A 22,685-nucleotide genomic window follows, 5' to 3' on the forward strand; every position below is an offset into this window, starting at 1 on the left:
CAATTACTAAATAATCTTCACGCTGGAACACTTTTACAGCAGCTCTGCCTTTTTTTGCTATTACTATATTTGCCATAAACTAAAAATCATCTATATGTTTACTTCTGAATCATAAACATCCTCACTTAAACCATGAATCATTTTTGTGCAATTCATTTTTAACAGTTTTAAAAAGCAAAACATAAACAATGTTTTATACATTTCCTTTCATTTTCTTTCAAAATAAATTAATAAATACATCTACTGAGGAATGAAACATTAAGTCTATTTTGAATATATTTTTAAGCCTTACATCAAAATGGCTTATATATTAGAATATTATAACTAATGAAAATACAGAAATCAAAAAGGGTAATAAAGTGAGGAAAGTAGAATAAATACACAAACAAAAAGAAATTCAATGATTCATTGTTGTTTCTGTGCCTAAATTGTTGAAGAAATTCCTTTTCAATGACAAAGAAAAAAGCATAATAAATGGATGGCAACTGGATAACACTACATTTGTGCTTCTATATGAGGAATAATTACATTATTAAATCTCTTGGATTCCACTCCCACGCAGAACAGAAATATCAGGTAAGATCACTACCATTCCTGTACTAACTAGAGATGTACTGCCTCCATGAATTTATATTCTTAACTTGAATAGAAGCAGCACAAATTGTAAACAATTGTAAACCTGCATCTATTGCACTATTTCAATCTACAGAAGCCTTTCTGCCATCAACCTGCAATCACTTCTGCTGGCTTTGTCGGTTTCTCAGCCAAAACTCTGGGATGCACACACCACACTTGGTGCATTGCAAGTCAGATGTTCAAGTCCTTCTCACGCTTCCAAATTTATGATCCTAAAACTTAACTTTTAAAACACACCTGTATAACTACCCTAAGCCAACTGAAGGTTTACTCACTGAAACAAAGGTATTTCAAACAGAAACATTTAAAATTTGTTTTACAGTGACAACTAAAAGAGTTTAAAAATTGGTCCTGTAGAACCTCAATGTAGTCCAGAGTATGGCAAAACTACCTACAATACTTATGCTCAACATTCTATTCCTAAAGAGAAACTCTGAAGAAGAAACTTTTATAAATAGGCACAAGCTTGTTAAATCACATTTCATCTTGCATTTCATCTTCATCTTGCATTTCATCAACCTTTCACCCTATATTTGCCTTATATACCTCAGTTTGTACTTAGCAACTATTGTACAAGTCCATGGAAGAACTATTACAAAGTCATCACTAAAGGTTTAAATGCTTTATGAGAAGGCTGCATATGAAATATTTATATTACAGAGTTTGAATTCCATTGAAATCTTGCCAGACAGGAAGATAAAAACCATTATTTAAAAAGCAGATTTTTTTAGGGGTAAAGAATTATTCTTTTTACCTTTCTGATTCGATCCATGAAAGTTTTCAAACAAAGAGATTTTCCAAAGTCCCTTGTGTTACCTAGTTTTATCAACAGGCAGAGGATGTACTTACATAACACTCTTCCCAGGAGCCACCCATGTAAAACTCACTTTCATCAACTGGAGAATGTGTGAATTTTCAAAACAGTTATCTTCATAGAAACCATAGAGTCATAGAACGGTTTGGGTTGGAAGAGGCCTTAAAGATCACCTAGTTCCAAGGGCAGGGACACCTTTCACTAGACCAGGTTTCACAGAGTCCCATCCAATCTGCCGATGAACACTTCCAGGGATGGGGTATCTACAAATTTTCTGGGCAGCCCCCAGAGCCTCACCAGTTCCAGCGCCTCACCACCCTCACAGTAAAGAATAACTGTTTATTAAGTGATTTGTTATTTATGAGTCATTCCTGTCACATGCCCTGTATTAAAATATGCACAACTGAATCCTTCTACATATGAAATAAGCCTACAAGAGTTAGCTCTACTTATACCCTCTTATATCACAAGAATATCACAGCTATGTAATCTGTAAGTCATTCAGTTTACTAATGTCATCCCATTTTGTTATAACTCAAGTCATTAAAGAGAAATATATTCTATTTAAATTTGTTATTTAAAACCAATTCATAAGACATTCTTTTTCCAAAGGCTGTATTTTAAATGATAAAGTTATACTTCCTCACAAAACAGAAGTTTTATGTTCTGAGAACCTTCACCAAATATCATCTAAAGCCTCATAAACCCTCCATACTCAGAAATATAAGATGAACTTCAAAGAAACTTGCTTATATGTTCCAATGGATATTCACAGAACAGATTTTGCTGTACTCAAGTAACTTTTATAATTAAAAGGTTTTGCTTATATTTGCAATAGATCAAGACAGCCCCTCTGTTTTCTCATTTGAGGCATGCCATGTAACATGGGGTGTTTTACCCAAGAAAAATTACTACTAGCTGCAAGAAGAAAAAGCAAATAAATGAAATCACCAAGAAAGGCGATCCACCCTCAGGTGGTAAGCATCCATACAAATCCGTGATTCAGAATTTGAGGTACTGCTGTTTACACTTAGCTGCTTAGACTGCAGACAGAAATCCCAGAGTTAAAATGAACTGGGCAAGTGAAATTATGCAGCCTGGGGAACCTATTGCTTTTTTTGACCCAAATTACAGTGTCTCCACTCTGACATCCAGTGCCTAAACACATTTCATTTTTCTTCTCATTCTTTACAACCTGGCTAGACTAATGGAACAGATGAAAGATGTCAAGTAATAACAACAACATAACTAGAAGTTCTGTGCTTGCAGTATCAAAGCAGAAACTGAGATAAGACTTACTCACTAGAGGGGAGGAATGACATCCAGGAGGACTTCAAAAGGCTTATGGGGTGAGTCCACGCAAACCTCATCAAGTTCAACAAGAACAAGGTCCCAAACCTAGGTCAGGGCCCTTCCAAGCACAAATACAGGCTGGGCGGAGAATGGATTGAGAGCAGCCATGGGGAGAAAGACTCAGGATATTCAAGGACAAGCAGCACAACATGGCCCAAAAATGTGCACCTGCAGCCCAGAAAGCCAACTGTATCCTGGGCTGCATCCAAAGCAGCACGGCCAGCAGGAAAAGGGAGATGATCCTGCTCCTCTTCTTTGCTCTGGTGAGACCCCACTTGCTGTGCCGCATCCTGATCTGAAGCCCCCAAAATGGACATGGACCTACTGGAGTGAGTCCAGAGAAGGGACACAAAGATGATCAGAGGGCTGGAGTCCCTCTCCTATGAAGACAGAGAAAGTTGGGGTTGTTGGGTGAAGAGGGCTCTAGGGAAAACATGCAGCAGCGTTTCAGTAACTAAAGGGGTCCTACAAGAAAAATGACTTTTTACAAGGGCAGGTAGCAATAGGGGAACTTTAAACTGACAGAGGGGGGGTTAGGTTAGATATTAGAAAGAAATTTCTTACAGTGTGAGTAGTGAAGCACTCTAGAGAGTACTTCACCATCCAGAGAGGTGATGGATGCCTCATTCCCAGAAACATTCAGGGTCAGGTTGGATGGGCTTTGAGCAACTTGGTCTGGTAGAAGGCGTCCTTAAAAATGGTTGGGGGGCTGGGGGTTTGAAACTACATGGCCTAAGGAAAGGAAGGTCCTTTCCAACCCAAACCACTGTATGATTCTGTGACTATATCACAGAGAGGACAATGGTACAGACTAGCTTTCTTTTAAGTACAAGGACTAAAAAATAAGAAAAGGAAAAATATTCCAGTTTACAGAAAGGAAGGAAGTGAAGAACTGAAATTCCTAAAAATTAATACAGACCTAGTGGTGAATTTTAACAAATTACTAGATCTCAGCTGGCATTACTTATTGAATTTCAAAGTCACTAGACACACTGAGGCATTTGTTCTTAAATAATTTGCTTGCTATCACAAAGGAAGCATGTATGGAAAAGTCAGGAACTGAACTGAGATTTGTAACTGAATATATTTAAACACATACACCATGCTAGTTTATGCAAGTCAACAGAACAGTTGTACTTCTTAACAGCTTTATTTTTGTCTATCATATCAAGCTGGAACTGGTAAATTTAGGTCTAAATGCCTTAAAAATGTATTTAAAAACTTAAAATAGAGCTGTAGATTATAAAAATTATCATGGATATTTCATTAAACAAGCCTCAGAATTTTAATTAAAATTCCCTGTCTCTCATGTACAGCTAGCTTTAGTTAATACACCATTAATTAAGACATTAAGTAGTTCAAAGGAAGTAGATACTTTTGATGAAACCTTGTCATTTACAGATTTAACTACATATACACAACAATAGCACCATTCCAGAAATCTGGGGCTTTTATTAGATTACTTGAGGTTTATACTGTGTTTTGCTTCAGGGTCCTGGTTTTGCAGTCACCCATGCTGGGGACCGGGTTAGAAAATGCCACAGCTCCCCTCCAGCTCCAGCAGCTCCATCCCTTAGAGCACAAGCCAAGCTCTATCCAAAATGGTGCTGGACAGAGGTGCCCAGGGCTGAGCCTACACTCCAAGGACCAGAAACCCTCCTAATGTATCCCCTTGTTCATCCCAGTAAAAGCACCCTAAAAAAAAGTAAGATGGAGATTCTGAGTAATGTGGCAAAACCAAATACAGATCACTTTGATTTGAATCTCAACTGCTGTGTTGTCATCCCCATGAGGGAAGAATAGGTATGTACCTGAAGAAGAGTAAACAGAAATTATGAAAGCTGATGATGTTTGGAACACAAAACTGCAAAAGCCAAATCCTCTGCTTTTGGAAGCAAAGGAGTACTCAGTGTATTTGGCCTTTTTCAGACTTTGGCCTTCTTAGACACACAAAACAAAAGATTATTCAAGAGATTATTATAGATGTCTAATGTTTGCTAGCAGTTTCCAGTTCTCAAGGTTCCCAGGCACAAGCTACATCACTAGATTTAGCTAACATTTCTTAAATTGGCACAACTAAAATAAGAAAAGTATTTCTTTTGGCATCTTAGAAGAATTAAAAACATTGATTTAGTATACCTAAAAAATTCATTGTAGAATACACTGTTGTAAATACATATACACCACACGTTTATGTTTCCTATTTCCACTTTTGTTCAAGGTAAGTTTATTGAACATAACTGTTATCCTGTGATTGTTAGTGTTTTAGAAACCTACCTATCATACAGGTGAAATTATGAAAATACATATTTCTGTATAGACCCATCAGAACATTCTGATGAAAATAAGTATCATTTCATGTACTTTTGCATATTTAATCCCTACTTTAAATTATTCACAAAATTTATCTAGCCTTTTTAATAACAAGTATCAAAAATAAAAGCAGCAGATCTCCTTTGTAGCAGTTAATTACTAAATCAAAGCACAGATAGTAGATGAGATAAATACTTCCATACTTCCACTGATTATTTGTGAATCAGAAAGATTATTCTATAGTATTGCTATTTTATTATCTATGCAGTATTCCTTTGCTTTATGGTCTTAGAATCTATACATATGAAATAAAATATGAAATAAAATGTCCCAGTAAACTGTATTAACAAAAAATGTATATTCTTTTTATGCCAAAAATTCCAGAGGAAAAAGATCAAACATGTCTCCTTGACAGTCATAATTTCACATAATACTGTATTTATTGATGTTTAAAATTTTGGTTGTACTAAATATTCCTGAATACTCAGAGCAGTTACTGTACTAGCATTTTCAAAATACTCCAAAAGCCCCAAAATATTTTACTGAAAATAGCAGTCTTGCTTGCTTGGCAGAGTTGGCAGAGTTATGCATACTTTTCAGATCTATCAAAGGCTGCAAAAACACGTCTTCTCTTTTACGGGACATCACGATTGCTCCATTTGTGGTAAATTTGCCCTGAGACACAGAATTTTCCAAAGAAAATTGCATTACAATGGCTCACATCATGCCATCTGTTTTAAAAACTCTCCAGTGACTTCTATGGAGGATAGTCTTAAAAAATAAATGGAACAACATGTCCCAAAGTACTTTTTCTACCTAGCTTAAATAGTTTTCATGAAAAATATTCTGAAAATTTTAGAAAGCTGTAATATTGCCACTAAGTTATGCCCTTAATATTCATCTATTCCCAAATGGCTGAGAAGGGTTCATGGACTGACTGTAACATACGGGAAAGAGCTCCATGGCTGCAGAGCAGGAAATGATCCCCACGATGCAGTGGTTGCACGGGGAGCCCCAGCTTTCCCAGCTTTCCTGCTGGCTCCCTTCCCTTCCACTCACACCCCCAGCAGTAACACCCTGTGATGCTGTAGCAGCAGCAGAGCAGCCAACAGCACCATTCATGTCACAAAAAGTAAGCAGCCAGGGAGCCACAGTCCTGGAGAGGCCCAAAGGCCATGAGCAAAAAGTTTGGGATCTGACAGTCTAATACTACCCTCGCATTTGACCAGTGCCATCTTAGTTCTTACACAAGATAGACAGCAAACAGTGCAGATGACACAGACACACAAAGGCCCATGGGCTGGTAGAAGGAGTGGGACCACTATTTTAGCCTGTGTCAATACTGTGAACAAATTTCACCATGCCAAATACCTTAAACGTACTTCACCCGCTCTACAGAACAAAAAGAAAGGAAAAAATATTGTCACATCTTGTTATTGTCTATTTTCTTTTAAGACTATTTCTCTGACACAAAGCTCAACTATAAATTTTAACACTGCGAGAACACCATGACCTTCCTTCTTTGGTTACTTTTGAAAATGAGATCTCTGTAAATCACCAAAGTACGCAAAAATTTAAGATTTCTGATTATATAAACAAATACTTCATATAAAGAAGCATACCATCCTTATTTACACTGCACCAGATCTGTTACTTTGTAACAGACACACAGAGGAACATGCCCAGAAATTCCCTGATGACATCATCTGAAACCCCTTTCAAAAGAAGAATAACCTTCTGCATGAGTACAGCTTCATATTATCTCATGTCTGATTTACAAGTAGAACAAAAGTTCCTATGAACTTCATTAAATGGCTGTTATCTAATAATTCCAATCTTTTCATAGCACAGCCAATGTTCTTAGATTATTAGTATTTGTTAGTCAAATTTTATAGCTATAAATAGTAATTCTAAAATACCCCACATGTATATTGAATCTAACTCCCATCCTCCACACAGCACACTCAGAACATCACTGGCTTTGCAACACCACTTCACATGGGTGATCTGAGTTTGGGACTGGTCTGGTTTGGTTTTGTTTGAATATGAATGATGTAAGGCAGCATTTCTTTTTCACATTTAGAATGGCTTTAGTCATGCAGACGATATGCCTGTCAAAATAGGTCCAAACTGGGATACTAGCAATAAAAAAAAAAAGACATGCAAAACATAATAAAAAATTTCAAACAACTTGATAAAAAATCACAGTAATTGCAGCATCAACATGAAAACAGATCTTTCTTTCCCTTGCCCAAGAACCTTTTGCGCCCTTGACACCTTCCAGACATGAGAACCTCTAATTTATCCTTGATCCCTCTGTGCTTCTTTCTTCTGAGCATTACTTCACATCTCTCTAACTGGATGTTGCTCCCTCACCACAAGAGTTTGTTTGTTCCTCTTGGGCTCTGGAATTCCCTAGGGGCTTGGTTTATGCCCTCAAAGATCCCTTGCTCTACCCATTCTAAAGCCACAGCACATGGCCTCACACACAGTGGTCCTGGCTCCTTTCACCCTTCAGGAGGAGTGCGATCTTCTTGAATATCCACCTCCCATTCTTGCATTCTTGTGATTCAAGAGGACCCATGAGCAGATGCTGTGTTCCCTCTCTGCCTGAGCAAGGCATGATCACTACGCTTCCACTCAGGTCAACAGGTTTTTGAAAAACCCAATAGTTCTGAACATCTCTCTCACACATACACACAGAAGTGGGGGGGAGTGGGGGGGGGGGGGGGGCGAAATGACAGAATAGATTTGATTGTGCCTGGTTGTTTGTACAAACTTTTACTTCTGCTTTGCTCTGGCAGTCAGTCTGTTATCTTCTCTCCCAACCACCCGCAGCAGTAGCACTTTGGGTGTCTAAAGAAGCAATCCTCAGAGTGCAATGTATACAAATAATACAGTCCATTCCTTCACTTGAAAAGCAAAGACTCATTCAACTCTAAGCATCTTTGCCTAGGAGCTGCTTACTTTTACACACAGCTAAATTTTAGCCACAACACTCAGGAAATAGGGAAGGAAAATGACTCTTCATATATCACTAACTGCTGTAATCATCCCACGTAGAAAAGTAAATATTTTGTTATGGAAATACACACAGAAAGAAAATGTAAATCAAGTGTGGTAGGGTCTTATGAGACAATCTGGGCAGTGACTCTCCACTGGAAAAAGGATACCAGCAAATTCACTATCCCCCATACCAGGTCTGTACTAACCAAAGCAGATGTAGAAATTGAAAGATGACACAATTAAATCAAACACATGAAAGCATTCTCAAGTTTTACTGGAATTCCATTTCAGAAGAGTGGGGTGAGGAGGGAAGCTCTCACCTACTCTGCAAGGCAGTAATTATTCCGGAAAAAATACTGTAATGTTTTCTTTTTTTCACCCTTCATTTCCTAAACATGCCAGCTTCCCCTAAGCTTGGGACACACACACTCACGGCCAAATAAACTAACCTCATCAAAACCAAAACACAAGGACAGAAACAAAACCAAAAAACCACATGCACACATTAAAAAAAAACCAAAACAAAACAAAAAAACCCCCAAAACCCCCCAAAAAACTCACGAAACCAAAACCACCAAAAAACCCCCACAAAATAGCTGACATGTAGAGTAGAAATTCAGTTTCTCTCTGATGTAGTTGCCTCCACCATAGTCACTACTAGTAGTGCCTTATCACCATTTGAAGTGAGCCTAAGCAGGTCCCACTTTCACAGTTCCTAATCCCCTGAGTGCATTACCAACATCCAGTGGAAAAGAAAAAGCAGGAACAGCTCAAGGACATGGAAATGGAGAAGAGAGCAGCAGAGTCAGAGGATATAAAATGGAGTATAAGACAGACATAGTTACAACTGTCTTCAGCTGCTCCTCTGGTGGTCTGTTTGAGGAAAGGTAACAAGAGTTTCTTACAAAATATTATAAAAAAGAATGGACAATAAGGGAAGTTGAAGAAGCTCAACTCCGAGCTGAGCTCATCTGATGCTCATCTCACTGACTCTATGACTCCATGGTGTAGGAAAAGGCTTACACATAGAGATTTATATTTTTACTTTAAAGACCTAGTTCTATGTATGACTGAATACATATTTTGATGTAGCATGAGAACTATATAGTTGTTACTAAAGAAGTCTCTCGATTATATTGGTACATTTTCATATTTCTAAGACTGTTATCACCATAGCATCTATACAACAGAAAAAAACCTATCACATAATGCACAGCTAATTAGCAATGTAGAGCAGTATATAAAAACAACAGTGGTCTAGGACAGAGGGCTGTATCTGCAACTGATAACTGAAATTTTAGTTGTCTAAGAACCAATGTTTATATTTTACAAATTTCTAGAAAACAGAATTGTAAACAGTTTCAATACAGCAAGGTCAAGACAAACAGAAGAATAGTTAAAAAATTCTAGCTCCAGAGGCAGGTAATCTAACTCCCTCAAAGTATGAGCATGTTAGAAGCTCTCTGCATATGCCTTCAATGCATTTGCTACAAGGGAAACTACACCAATACAGCTTAGAGAAAACACACAGAAAATAAACTCACAGCACCAGAGGTCACACCTCAATAGTAAGAATTACGGTGCACTGATTTTAAACTATACATCATTTTTTTCATCAAAACTTCTAAGTTTGAGAAAGATTGCTTTTATCTCAATATATTTAGAATAAGTAAACTTCAAAAGAAGTTGGAACAGGAGTCTGACAGCATCAGCCTTCCTCATTTACCATCACCTTGCTTTATCATATTTACCCTCTTCAGTTCATATCCACAGACTCATACAGTCATCTGACAGCATTCAGTATTCATTAAACTAGTCCAGAAACTTTTCAATAGTTTTTACTAAAGACATATCTTCCTGAGCTAAAATTGCTTAGATTTCTTTGTAATGTGAATTCTTTTACTGTACACCTAAAAAGGGGCACAGGTCTATCTCATTAGTTCAGACTAGGAAATACCAGTCAATATTTCTCTTAGATTTATATAACATGTCACAGAACTGTAACTCTTACTAAAAGGATTTTAAAAATTATGTAATTCCAAGCTTCATACTTTATAAGGATTATTATTTACAAACATTATAAATACTGATGAGTAGTAGTTCATACAGAATAATTTATGAGAAATATATTGTTTTCAGTTAAGTGTGATCATCAAATTCACAGAAGCACAATCCTTGGAAACAAGTTCCCAGTGTGAACAGTCACACTTAAAAATTAAGATGTAATGTTTTTTACACCTTCTTCAGTACTTAAAATATGAGACCTTAAAAATTATGACAGTAACAGCTTTGCTTAAGTATCTTCACAGACGAGCACAGAAGGCAGACAGACTCAGTATTAGATTTTATTCTAAACTAAAATTATCTGAGAATTGAGTCCCCTCCTCTTGTAACATTGTTTTTTTAATGACCTAGTCTTGTATTATAAATCTTGGGTTATGTTTTAGACTCCATAGGGACATTCTGTGGCTTCTGGTAAGGGTGTGCAAAATTGAGGCTCAGCGAACCCCAATTTGCATGAGGCATCTAATGACATGTTTCCTCAGGCTGTAAATGACTAGGCACAATGGTCCATGTGATCAACGCCAAATCCATGTTCCCACTGCCATGTAAAAAGAGGATGACCATGGTGATGTTGATTTTTATAAAAATAATCACAGAAATATTGCAATATAATGCCAAATATTTAGTAGTAATACATATACACATACCCCCAGTCACAGAGCCGGTTTCTGTTGGGCATATGATGAAAATAAAAACATTTATCTTGTACTGGACTTCATTCAGATCTAATGTGACCCCAGCCAGGGTTAATCACTTGGGTCAGAACTGTTTCTCTAGCTACCACTTCAAAGTGCAATTCCTGTAAGTGACTAAACTGTCAGATGGATTCTGACAGCTATAAATTTAATCATGTTCACAACAGCAATGAGTATTTGCTGCCATATTCAGCATGCAGTCAATAGAAATTTATATAGAAGGCATGCATACTTAAATAAACACACCCATGTTCTAATTTTACAAAGTCCAAGTATGTATGGACTAGGCAACACAGAAAAGCAAAAAAAAAAGGTAAAATTTAAAAATATTTTTTAAATATTTCTGTTTTTAATAATTCTTTAAATGAGTACATTTATGCAAGAGGTGTGACACATTATATTCCTGCATAGGGTATCTTTTAAAAAATGTTAGGTTCACCATGTATTATTCACAAAGAAAAACAGCCCCTTTCCAATGGATTAATAAGTCATAATTCTAATGTTATTATATCCATACCAATTCTAGTTGTTATTATATCCATACCAATAAAATATTTAACACAGGCACCAAAATGTTTTTAAGGACAGGTACAGGAAAAGATTTAGAGAGTTGACATGGAATTTAGGTATGATATAGGTACTAAATCCTCTAATAGTCTGAGTGTCCTTCCTCTTGCTTGCTAATGCTGTCCTCCACTTCCCACTGGAATAGATTTATATACCTCAGCATTGACAAATCTAAAGTAATATACATTTAAAAATCGTAGCAATGCACTTAAAGTGATGACCAGTGAGCTCATCACTGATGAGTTACCACTCAGAAACATAATAAAATTTTGAATTATAATCAGAAAAGATCAATTCAGTGCTTGACAGTATTCAAAAATAAAAGTATTCAGAAAAAAATTCAGAATAAAACAATGTATTTCGTTGCATAGACCCCTAGTATACTTGCATTCTGAATAACATGCAGAGCTTTTTTGGATTTGCAAATTGACGACAGCAGAACTGGAAAAAGAGGACAAAAAAGATGGAACATAAAAAATAAGAGCACACTAGAATTCTTCCATCTTCAAAATGAAACAGGCTTGTCTCAGATATCTGTAAAATAATAAATCTGTACAGAGTGTTGGAACCTGAAGGAACACTCTGGACATCCTCAGCCTATTCTTTTATTCTTTTCTTGATAATCACTGTGGACATCATACTAGTCCAGACAGACTTTCTTCCAGTAAAGCTATCCCTATGCTTTTAAGAAGGATGAAGAATGATCCCATTCACCTGTCCCACTAATAGTACCTCAATAAGGATATATATATAAACCCCAGGAAACTTTCAGTATGATGTGCAGAATTTGACTCCCCCAGGAAAAAAAAAAAAAAAAAACAAAACAAAAATCCCAAACAAATAACCCCCCCAAAAGCAAACAAACTAACAAAACCAGACAAACTGATGAACAGTAATTATTTTTCTCTGGAAAAAATAACTAAATGCCACAATGTTTACCACACTATGTAGTGTGGGTGTTCACTTGCCACATACACAACACGTACTTCCCACAAAAACAGAGAAGGGGCATACAAAGAAAGTATTTTACTGGCAATACATAGTTTTCAAAAAATATCTAGATAATAACCAATGAAAACATCCCTTTTAGTTGTAATCGTGCTTGCCATCATTTATAGAATCCAACTTCAACTATATTGAGGAATTTATTCTGCATTATCAACTCTTCAAAAGACTCCATCTACAACACACAAGATTCTTTTCCATGATAAACTTAATGATCATATGTAAGGTTCTCGTCATGCTATTTACAACCATTTTAAGGAGTTTAACAGTATTATGAGGCTTTTAAAGTATGAAGTTAGAAAGGTTATGCAGTCATGAACTTTACTTCCCTCCTTTTCTTCCATTCTCTTAGGCTATCTTAAAATAAAAAAAAAAAATCTGTGGAGTATGTGTTAAATCTGAAGAATCAATGACAACGTTGTTGAAGACAAGGTAAGACTCAGTATTAACTTCTTTTCTTCAACACCCACAGGTTGAAAATCATTACCACAGTTGTTCTGCCTTCAGGTGCTTGATTTTTTAACAGTTTAAAATCTCTCTGAACTTTGTTCTTTCCACAAGGAACTTTTCCTTCAAACAGCCACACTATTTCTTGGATATTCCTAAAACATTTAAATGGCTGTAGAAGACACTGGTTTAAGGTGTTTGAGACATTCAGGTTATATAAAGAAAGTAAACACACAGGTTAAATGCATCTCTGTACACTGTCCACCTGTCCCTCAAACATAGAGCTGAATGAAAATAAATTTTCATTAACATGCAATAATTATCTACACATACGATTCATATTCATTTCTTATGAAGCATAGCTATCAACATACATGTTGATATGAAAGCACGAGGCTCAGAAACAAGATCTCATATTGGAATATGGGCATCAAGTTCCCTGGAGAGGAATAGCATTTCATTCCTTCATGGGTTAATAATTTGCTCTCAGCTTAAAAGAGATGGCACCTGCTCTGTGAAATACATATTTGCATTTCCAAAGAATGAGAGCAGCAAATAAGACCAGGGGAGGAGTAATGAAACTTTTCCTGAATAAATTTAAGAACTCTATATGGGGAAGGGATGAAGCATTTGAATCTGAATGAAAACTGCAGAACGTGACAAGAAATATGCACAAGAATTGGAAAACCTTTCCTGCTTGTGATGCTCTCCAGTGAAAACCGGCCAAGAATGTAAATAATGCAAGACAAACTGGAGCTTGACCGAGTAGCAAATCCAAAGAGTTGTAACTTGTCAGGATACACAGATTTTGATCTGATTTTAGTACAAATAAACAAAGCTGGAATGTCTAAGTTCTACAACTGCTGTCATTAGGTCCATGTTCCACAGTAGTTTATTTTGGATTTAGAAAATAATGCTTTTACTTAATTTTACTTTAAGATGGTAGATGAATTATGGATGAATTACAGAAGCTTTCAACGTTTCTAGATGATGAAAGCATTCCCCCACCCCCATAGGAGTCGTTATCCTTTTAGTCAGGGTCCTGGACTAATCATGCAGAACTCACTGTCTCCATATATCATCTCATTAGGGTACTGAAAGGGTCATCTCCTCCTTTGGATGGACAGCATTTTGAGATCCTACAAATATAAGATCCAAAATGAAAAAGCTTCATGGAGTGACCACAGTTATCAGGCATGTGCCCTGAACTAAGGTCAGAGAGAATATGGCCTAAACCCTGTAGGAGTGCTCTTAAAAGTATACAGTCTTTTCTATAGCCCACATATTCTTATTAGTTTCCTTTACAATTACCTGCTTGTTAAACCCCACTGCAATATGACTGAATATGTTCCTGGTAGCTGGAAAACTGTAAGATTCTACAAATTCTTCTGTCATTGACAGATGACCTACCCTGACTTCATATAGCTCCTCAGACCTAACTAAGAACACACGAAAATTCTTAGAAGAGACTTGAACAAGTTCTTGTTCACTGAATAGGCAACTAGATATAAGTACTGGAGCTTCACCAAGACTCTTTTTCTCAATGCCAACAGAGATATGTAAAAATCACCACCCTGGTGTACTGTGTAATACAGGGTAGAAAATTATATTGAACACTCATACAAGCTGGTTTTGTAGTTTCTGGGTGAATATTTATAGAAAAAAGTCTGAGACAGAACATAAAGCTTTTCTATGAGTAACTATTTTGAATTTACAAAAACAAAACACTTCGTAACTGAACATGATATTTTACAATGTGAGGAAAAGAAAATAACCACTTGGCAATTCAAATTCAAAGAGGAAGTAAAAGAACATTCTTATCAGAGTACTATACTGTTTTTAACAACACCTAATATTCAAAGCTGGGAGTTTTCCCAGGATTCCTCCAGTCTTTCTACTTCTATGAAATAAGTTGTGTCAACAGCACTAAGCCTTACAAAGGGCAGTGCAAATTTTTCTACCTCTGTTACATGAGATCATATTGTTTAGAAGGTTTGAATTCTTTGACATAGAAGTTGTTGGGCTGTCTGAACACAAAATCCCATTGGTGCTTTTAAAGTAAAAACAGACAAAATGACCCACTGTACTTCCTGAGCAGAAGTAGCTGAAGCTACACAATTTTAAATTGACAACAGCATATGAAGAAAAATCTTTTCACAGATCCAGTAGTTTTTCAATGTGTATGACATGTAGAACAAAGTAAACATAAATGCATAAGGCTTAAGAGTTTCAAAGTAAATCCAGAATTTCTAGAAAGGTCTGTAATTTTATTTTTCATTAAAAAGCATTGCTGGAATATTTTATATCAACAATGAATTAAGACAGACTTTTTGGTAATAACACACCATTGTCATGTTTTTGGGACACGAAGAAAAATAGAAATGCTCCAGACTACTTGTTTATTTAGATATGTTTAAAAATAGGCCCTTTGATATTTAACTTCTGGTACAGGGCCCATTCTAATGAACTACTGTTTCAAGGCTATTTTACTTTGTATTTATATTCACTAAAGCATGGAGAAGACTTGACACTTTCTTAGGAGTTCAATTCTTCCTTACCTTCCTAGCTAAGAAAATGTCCAAGGGTGTAATTTATCTCACACAAAGACGGATGTCTCAAAATTAGATTTTAAACTGTGAACAAGTCACACCAGCCAGGCATCCTTTATAATGAATTGAGAGACCTGGATACATTCAGAATGTGCTTCAACTGACCTATAAAGGATGCTCATCTTAAAATTAAAATTTCCCCCAGCAGGTGCTTTTGACTTTCCATTAGTAATAATAGGAGAGACAGAAGGTAGCCAGATGGTATTTAGATATTGGATAGAAGACAGAATAGACACCTTAATGTATATTTTTAACATTTTGAAAACTTTATTTCTAAATTATGACCAAATTAGCAAAATCTAATGAAACAGGCAAAGCAAAGATATTGAGTAAAATATTGTAGGGGTGCACAAAAGCAGCATTCTGGTTACAGGAAGGAGATTAAATAGATTTTACGTATCTAAACCTAAATCTTTTCACTGAATTCTTTTAAATTTTAGAAAAAGGTTTTCATTGGTGACTAAATAGAAAAAATAATTGAAAAATCACAAAAAAAAAAGGTAAGCATTATATTTCCTTTTGCTTGCTTAATTCATTCCTGCTTGTAATCACATATCTTTCAGTTTTCATCTACATAAGTATAAATTATTTTGGCTATAAATGTTATCTCTTTTTTTTTCTTCATTCTCATTTTTCTTTCTTCCCTTCTTAAAAACTATTTATGGCATAATATTGTCTCCCATTCACTTGATTAAGTCACAAATTCAGGCAGGAAACAGGAGAAAATTCACAATTAAAAGGCATAAACAGCAACAGACCCTTGATTCTAGGGACACAGTGGTTCATAATCTTATGTCTAGGCCATAGCCTCTAGATTTAAAAGAAAACACTATTTTTCCTTTCAGAAGACAAGACAGCAAAATTTGCTGATTTCACACGACCTGAGATTTTCTCCTAAGCTGATACAGCTGCCTTACTATTTGCCATTCCTCTAATTCACTTAAATTTAGCTTCTTAGTTCTTCTCTAAGACCACAAGCATACAAATACGTCACTGCATGGAAAAGCCACATACACTTCAAGAGCATCCAGGATTGACTTCAGGTAATTTCCAAACTCAAACCAGTGTATAAAAATCAGAAGTGTCCACCTGGGGAAAAATTTAGTCCAAAGAGAATGAATTTGACTCATTGCTTTTACTTTACACAATATGCTTTAAAAGACAAAGGAGAAAAGAAAGACATTTCTGTTAACTGTGTGATTTTTCCCCATTGCCCAACTAAACCAACAACACATTGGAATGCTGCATAATAAGCACAAGGCAACCTTAAATGCAAGCAAAGCACCATATCACAGCAGAAGGCTCAGAGATTTGCATGCACCAACATAAACTTAAGTGAAAATTTTCATCACAACTCCTGAGATTGTTACTTCTCCAAGGACTAGAGAGGGAGCTTCTTATTACAGCTACTGAGCGCCAGACATCTCACTGAATGTCTAACAAAAAAAAAAAAAAAAAACAACAAAAACTATTTCAAACCAAGTAATCAAAATGTGGCTGAAAATCAACCTAAAGATAATTAAGTAATTAATGGCATTTTTATTAACTAAATATTTCTGCCACCATAAGTCATTCCTAAAATCCTTAACAAAGAAGAAAGAAGTACCTAGAGGTTATTTTAGTCATGATTTACTATGGTAAACAACAAACATCTAAAAATAAAAAGCTAATCGGTCCCCAGAATTGGAAGTCTAATTAGTCACTGAACTGACAAACATGTCTACAACTCTGCTTCTCTTTGTTTTATTTACTTTTTAAAAAAATTGTTTAGGGCAAAACAATAGTGCCAGAGCTGTACACTTACATTCCAAACTTGTATTAAGGGATAGGACAAGAAATAATTTAACAGCCTCCAAATACTTGCATTTGTTAAGCTTTTAAACTTGTGGCAAACTAACTACATCCCTTCAGGGCTAAACTGCTGCAAACATTATTCAGAGAAGTCTTATTTTCTTCAGAAACAATTAAAAAAGAAAATGTGTTCTACATTGCATAAAGCTGTTTTACAGGGTGTTTGGGGACAGCTACTCATCTCAATTCCAAGTAAATAAATAAATATTTATTTCTCAACTTCCTGAATTAGCCTAAATACTTTACCTGCATCAGATCATTTCTATCCATAGCAAGAGCATTATTAGCGTACTTAAAACTAGGTCAGGTTGACAAAATCTAGATATCATTTTCAAAGCCCAAATCTTTAATGTTTTTTCACTCTTTTAGGCAAGGTATTAAAAATAACTACAAACTCTGCTCAGTGGGACCCAGCACGTCACTTCTTCAGCTTTCCAGTACTGTCAACTTGCTGGTTTAGCTATAAAAGAAGTCTCCAAAGAGAAAATTATTAATAAAGTACTGTTATGAAGAACTAAAATTATGGACAAGTAATTGTCTTAAGTCTTCTATTACTGTTTCTAATTATTTTGTAAGTGCTACAGGAAACAAAAAATGGACTGAAGAAACTCACAACTGAAGGTCAAGAGGCTCTTTATGTGGAACTCTTGTCATAAAATGTTTGTTTCTAACCTTTTATACCAACTTCTATTGATTAACCTGGCTGCAATATGCTATAATTCCTTCTGAGTAACACCTGGAACCTAATCTACACAAGTGCAAAAAAAATTGGGAATTAACATCCAGAGCAAGGTGTAGTACATGTTCTTGATATCTTTTCCACTTTAGACAGTAATGCAAAGCTCAGGTGGGAATTCCTGAAGCAGGTGGCAAACTTTACTTGATAGCAACAAGCTGTAGGGAGCTTTCAGGAGGCCAGCATCCTTTTCTTCCACAGCAATTCACGGTATTGATGTCTCCCAGATTTGACTGGGAGAACTTTATCATAACTTAAAAATAAACATAACCATCTTTCACAAGTAGCTTCTTCTTTCCACAGGTAGAATCCTGGCTGAAATCCTCTTGATCCAGCACGCCAAACCACAGAACAAGATCAATTGCTTCTGTAACCCACCCCCTTCTAACTGTCACCACTCTTCCATAATTCCAGATACAGATGAAAATGTTTCACCATCCACTTCTCATCGAGGCCTTAAAAAGACTTGTTAAAATTGTATGCAGAAGGCTTATGATCTAATAAAAGTCATAACAATTCAAAGGGAATGAAACATTGTGTATTATCTATACTCAAGGAGCATCTGGACGATGCTCTTAGTCACACAGTTTAGTTTTAGTTAGTCCTGTGAGGAGCAGGGAGATGGAATCAATGATCTTTATAGATCACTTAAAACTTGAGATAGTCCATGATTCTATGCTATCTGCTGTTAGTTTTTATTACACTAAATATAAAGCATGACTTTAAGCTATTATCTTTCATTCTGTATGTGCCACTCACAAGAACTCAATGCTGATGACATGCACACACAAAAGAACCCAGCCCAACTATCCAGCCAGGTGACTGAAGTTTTCCAGTATTAACCTATTACTACCTTTACTCTCAAATGTGCTGTTGACACTCAGCTTTATCAAAATGCCTCTCTAACAGGTTTTCTACAACTCTCTTATAATTCTCTTCTTTCCTGTTCCAGTGATCTCATTCCACAGGCAACAGACCCATCCTATAGTGACACCTGAATGATGGTTCCAGAGCAGAAACAGTGCAGAACCTCCTTATAAGTAACAACCTAATATTTAGTGCTCTTTAAAACAATTAACTTTTTTACTTTCATACTGCATGAAGTCTTAAAAAATATCTGTTCATTCATGCATTGCTACTGAATACTGTTCAAGACACCTATAGGTGTTTAGAAAAGATGATTTCAGCTGGTACATAACAATTTATATATACTTCTTCCTTAAAAGTATAAGAAAGGAGGTTTTTCCTAAACCTGCCTAGAAACAGCAACATCTGATGTTTGCAGGCCCCTAAATCAGATCAACAATTGTACCCCAATATTTGAAATTCACAGTGTAAAACATATCGCTCCACAAACATTTCAGACTGTTGAATAACTGTTCCAGGTTTACCCTGTCATGATAAACAACAAAGTCCTTCCACCTTGACAAATGAACAAGAGACAAGAGAAGCCCCTGGAGAAAAGTGCTGCTTTGTGATGCCCCATGTTTCTTGATGCTTGTTTTCCTTCTGCACTAGATAAACATTTCAGGCTCTGAGTAATACTGGATTACCACTTTGGGGAGAAACAAGGGACTTATTTCCTGTCATGTTATCCATAAAGCATAGCACAAGTCCAGTCATTTGGGAATGCATATTAGGTTCTCGCTATGGATTTTTTTCCCGGACGCATAATGACTTTCTAAATATGTGCATCATACCATTCAAGTGCAAAGAAAAACTATTACCTTGCTACATTAGGTCATTTAGCCTAAATGGTAGTAGGAAATGTCGAGTAGCTTTTACAAAAACTTAAAAGACCACATCTCCTGCTACAATTACTGATTTTCCCCATTCTGTTGATAGGGTTTTATAAGTTTTCCATTTTTTTTCTAACCTTACATCAACCAGACAAAACTGCTTTTGAAAATTAATGAAGTTCTACCCAAATTCGTAGAAAAACAGTCAAACAATGAAGAACTGAAGACCCTACAATCTGCTTGTTTAGCTATGGAAAAATAATACCCACGATATAGTAATCTGATGAGAAAACCTTTAATCCACCTCCAAAACAGGACACTCGCAATGAAAAATGTAATTACATTCACCTCTGACAAATAAAACTGTTCTTAAAAAAGAATCAGAACAACACTGGGCCACAAAACAAACAAACAGAACACACCAAAACAAAACAAACTCAAAACACAACAATGAGCTCTTAACATCAACACGTAAAGTTTAAGAAGAGCATCCTTTAAAGCCTAAGTTTGCAGCTGCATCTTTTGTTTTCCTGCCCTCGCTGTGTTCGCATCTACACCGGATGCCTCAGCACTTCACCGCTGTGAACCCGGCTATCAGGGGCAGCATCAGGACACTGACTGAGGTTGTGCAAAGTGATATAGGTCGACGAGGTAAATTGGCAGTAACTAGAAATCAAAGCGACGCGTCGTGACAAATTCAACACACCGCGGTGAGCCGTAACTTTCAGCTTAGCCCCTCCGCTACGCCCAGACACAGAGCCGCGCATCACGGCCCCCCCAGTTCCGCGGCTCCCACCACTCCGGCCGCCCAGCGACTCGCGAACTTACTGCAGTGCGATGCGGGCGGAGGGAACGCTCGGCCCTGGGATGCGAGAGAGCCCGGCGCCCTGGGCAGCCGCGGGACCGGCCATCCAGCCGGGCCACCGCCAGCGACGGCGGCGACACCGCCGCCAGCCAGCCCCCCCGCCCCGCCCCGCCGCCGGCTGCCGCAGCCCAGCGCGCCCGGCCCGGCCCCGCGGGGTCACCGCCGCCCTCGGCCCCGCTTCTCGCCGCCCTCCGCGGCACAGCGCGGAGCCGGCAGCCGCCCTCCTCTCGGGAACGGGCAGGCGCCTCCGGGCGGCGCGGTTTTAAGCGGCGGTGCGCCAGCACATCTCCCACCCCCTTCCCGGCCGGGCGGCAGGGGGGAGGGGAGAAGCGACACACACACTCACACACATACACACGTACATACACACACACTCCCTCTCACTCACGCACACAGAGACACCCCCTCCGCAGCCCCTCCCGCCCCGCGCAGCTGCGGTACCTGTTGTCCAGCGCCCGCATCCCCCGGGCGCCGCCCGCCGACTCCGCGCCCGCTCCGCGCTGGAGCAGCGGTGCGGCAAGACCCGCGCAGCGCTCCGCAAAGCTCCGCTCCCCTTTCTCCACCCGCCGCCCCGCGCTGACAGGCGCTAAGCCCGTGCAACACTTACCCAAAGTTTACAGGCTCTCCCCGCCGGTGGCGACCGCCCAGGGCTGCCGGTCGCCCTCCCTGCTGCCCGCTGCGAGGTGGCGGGGCTGTGGCAGCGGGCGCAGCCGCGGGGGCTCGGAGGGGCCGAGCGCGGCCCGCCCCGCGCCTACCTGCCCGGCCGGGCGCTGCCGCGGGGCGCCGGGGAAAGGCGGCGGCCGCGGAGCGGCTCCCACGCAGGTGCGCGGGCACTGCGCCGCCGGAGCCCGCGATACCAGGAGCTGGGAGAGACTGCGCCCTCCCTGCCACGGCACCGTCCGGTCCTCGGCAGCCGCTGTGCCCCGGCAAGGCCGGCCCGGTGCCCGGCTCGGCGCCCGGCAGCCGCTTCAGCAGCAGCCCGCCGTGCCCGGCTCGCCAGCCTCCATCCGGCCGAGGGACCTTCGCCAAGCTGCTCCGCGGAACGCGGCCGCGGGCCCCCGCTTTCCTCCAGCACCTGTTTCGGAACCTCTCTGAGGGTTCAACAACCCAGCTAGGGCCTGTAAGACTTTGCAGATTTACTCAGAAAGAAAATTGAGGGACCAGAATAACAGTGGCATGGAAATTAATGTCTTTGTGCCAGTGCCTACTATTTAGCAAGACACAGGACTAGGGAGCTGATCAAACTTTCACTGACAGGTTCCCAGTGTGTTTAATGAGAGATTTCTATGCACTACCAACTTCGGTCTTCACCGAGTCTTCAGTGGTCAGATAAGCCTCAGAACTTAAGCTGGGAACCTGATTTTATGTTTAATTATAATGAGATTAATTTCTATTTATATTCACTTTGTTGATATATGGCACTGAAAAACTAGCTTTGAAAGATGTTTTAAGCAATGTATATGAAATTGAGTATATTGCTAATAATTTTATATAACAAATCCATTGAAGTTTGAAAATAAAAAATATTTACCAGCATTTTTGTTTCTTTTGTACATGTATCCATTCTTCCTTTCCAAAATGTGCATTTAAAGAGTTTAATTTTCATAAGACACATGTGCTAGAAATTCTTGGAATCCTCTTTATTTTAGGAAACCTGCAAAACCATGCCAGCCTGATTTTGTCTATGGAGAGGTTTCTTAAAGAATTCCTTAATTCACCTAGTGCACTGAACACGGTTTTCTCAGCATAAATGTTACCTGCTCTCTATACATTAGCTTCTCCACAACACCATTAAAGATATTTAAGTGTTTTGAATTAGCATATTTCCAAAACTCATTGACACTCCAACTTTTTGTTTAACAAAAGAGTTTGAAAATTTAGATGACCTTCCTGTGTATAAGTAAAATGCAACTTTGTTATATAATGCAATAAGTATGTATTTATACCATATACTCAGTGATACAAATGCATTCATAATTAAAATT

At 38.2% G+C, this 22,685-nt stretch overlaps 1 protein-coding gene across 6 annotated transcripts in view; it reads right to left on the reverse strand.

The window, feature by feature from the left end:
• Positions 1–21,700, reverse strand: part of DGKB (diacylglycerol kinase beta) — a 334,152-nt gene extending 312,452 nt beyond the window's left edge. For 3 of the 6 annotated variants that reach the window (XM_038163204.1, XM_038163193.1, XM_038163156.1), the window contains exon 1: positions 20,664–20,809. The gene's annotated coding sequence lies outside the window, so the exon portion shown is untranslated. Of the gene's footprint in view, positions 1–20,663; positions 20,811–21,141; positions 21,278–21,307 lie in introns of those variants that run through there. The other 3 variants (XM_038163165.1, XM_038163173.1, XM_038163184.1) reach the window with 3 other exon arrangements.
• Between the last annotated feature and the right edge of the window lie 985 nt (positions 21,701–22,685).

Source organism: Motacilla alba, chromosome 2 (genome assembly GCF_015832195.1).
Source record: "Motacilla alba alba isolate MOTALB_02 chromosome 2, Motacilla_alba_V1.0_pri, whole genome shotgun sequence".
Classification (NCBI taxonomy): Eukaryota; Metazoa; Chordata; class Aves; order Passeriformes; family Motacillidae; genus Motacilla; species Motacilla alba.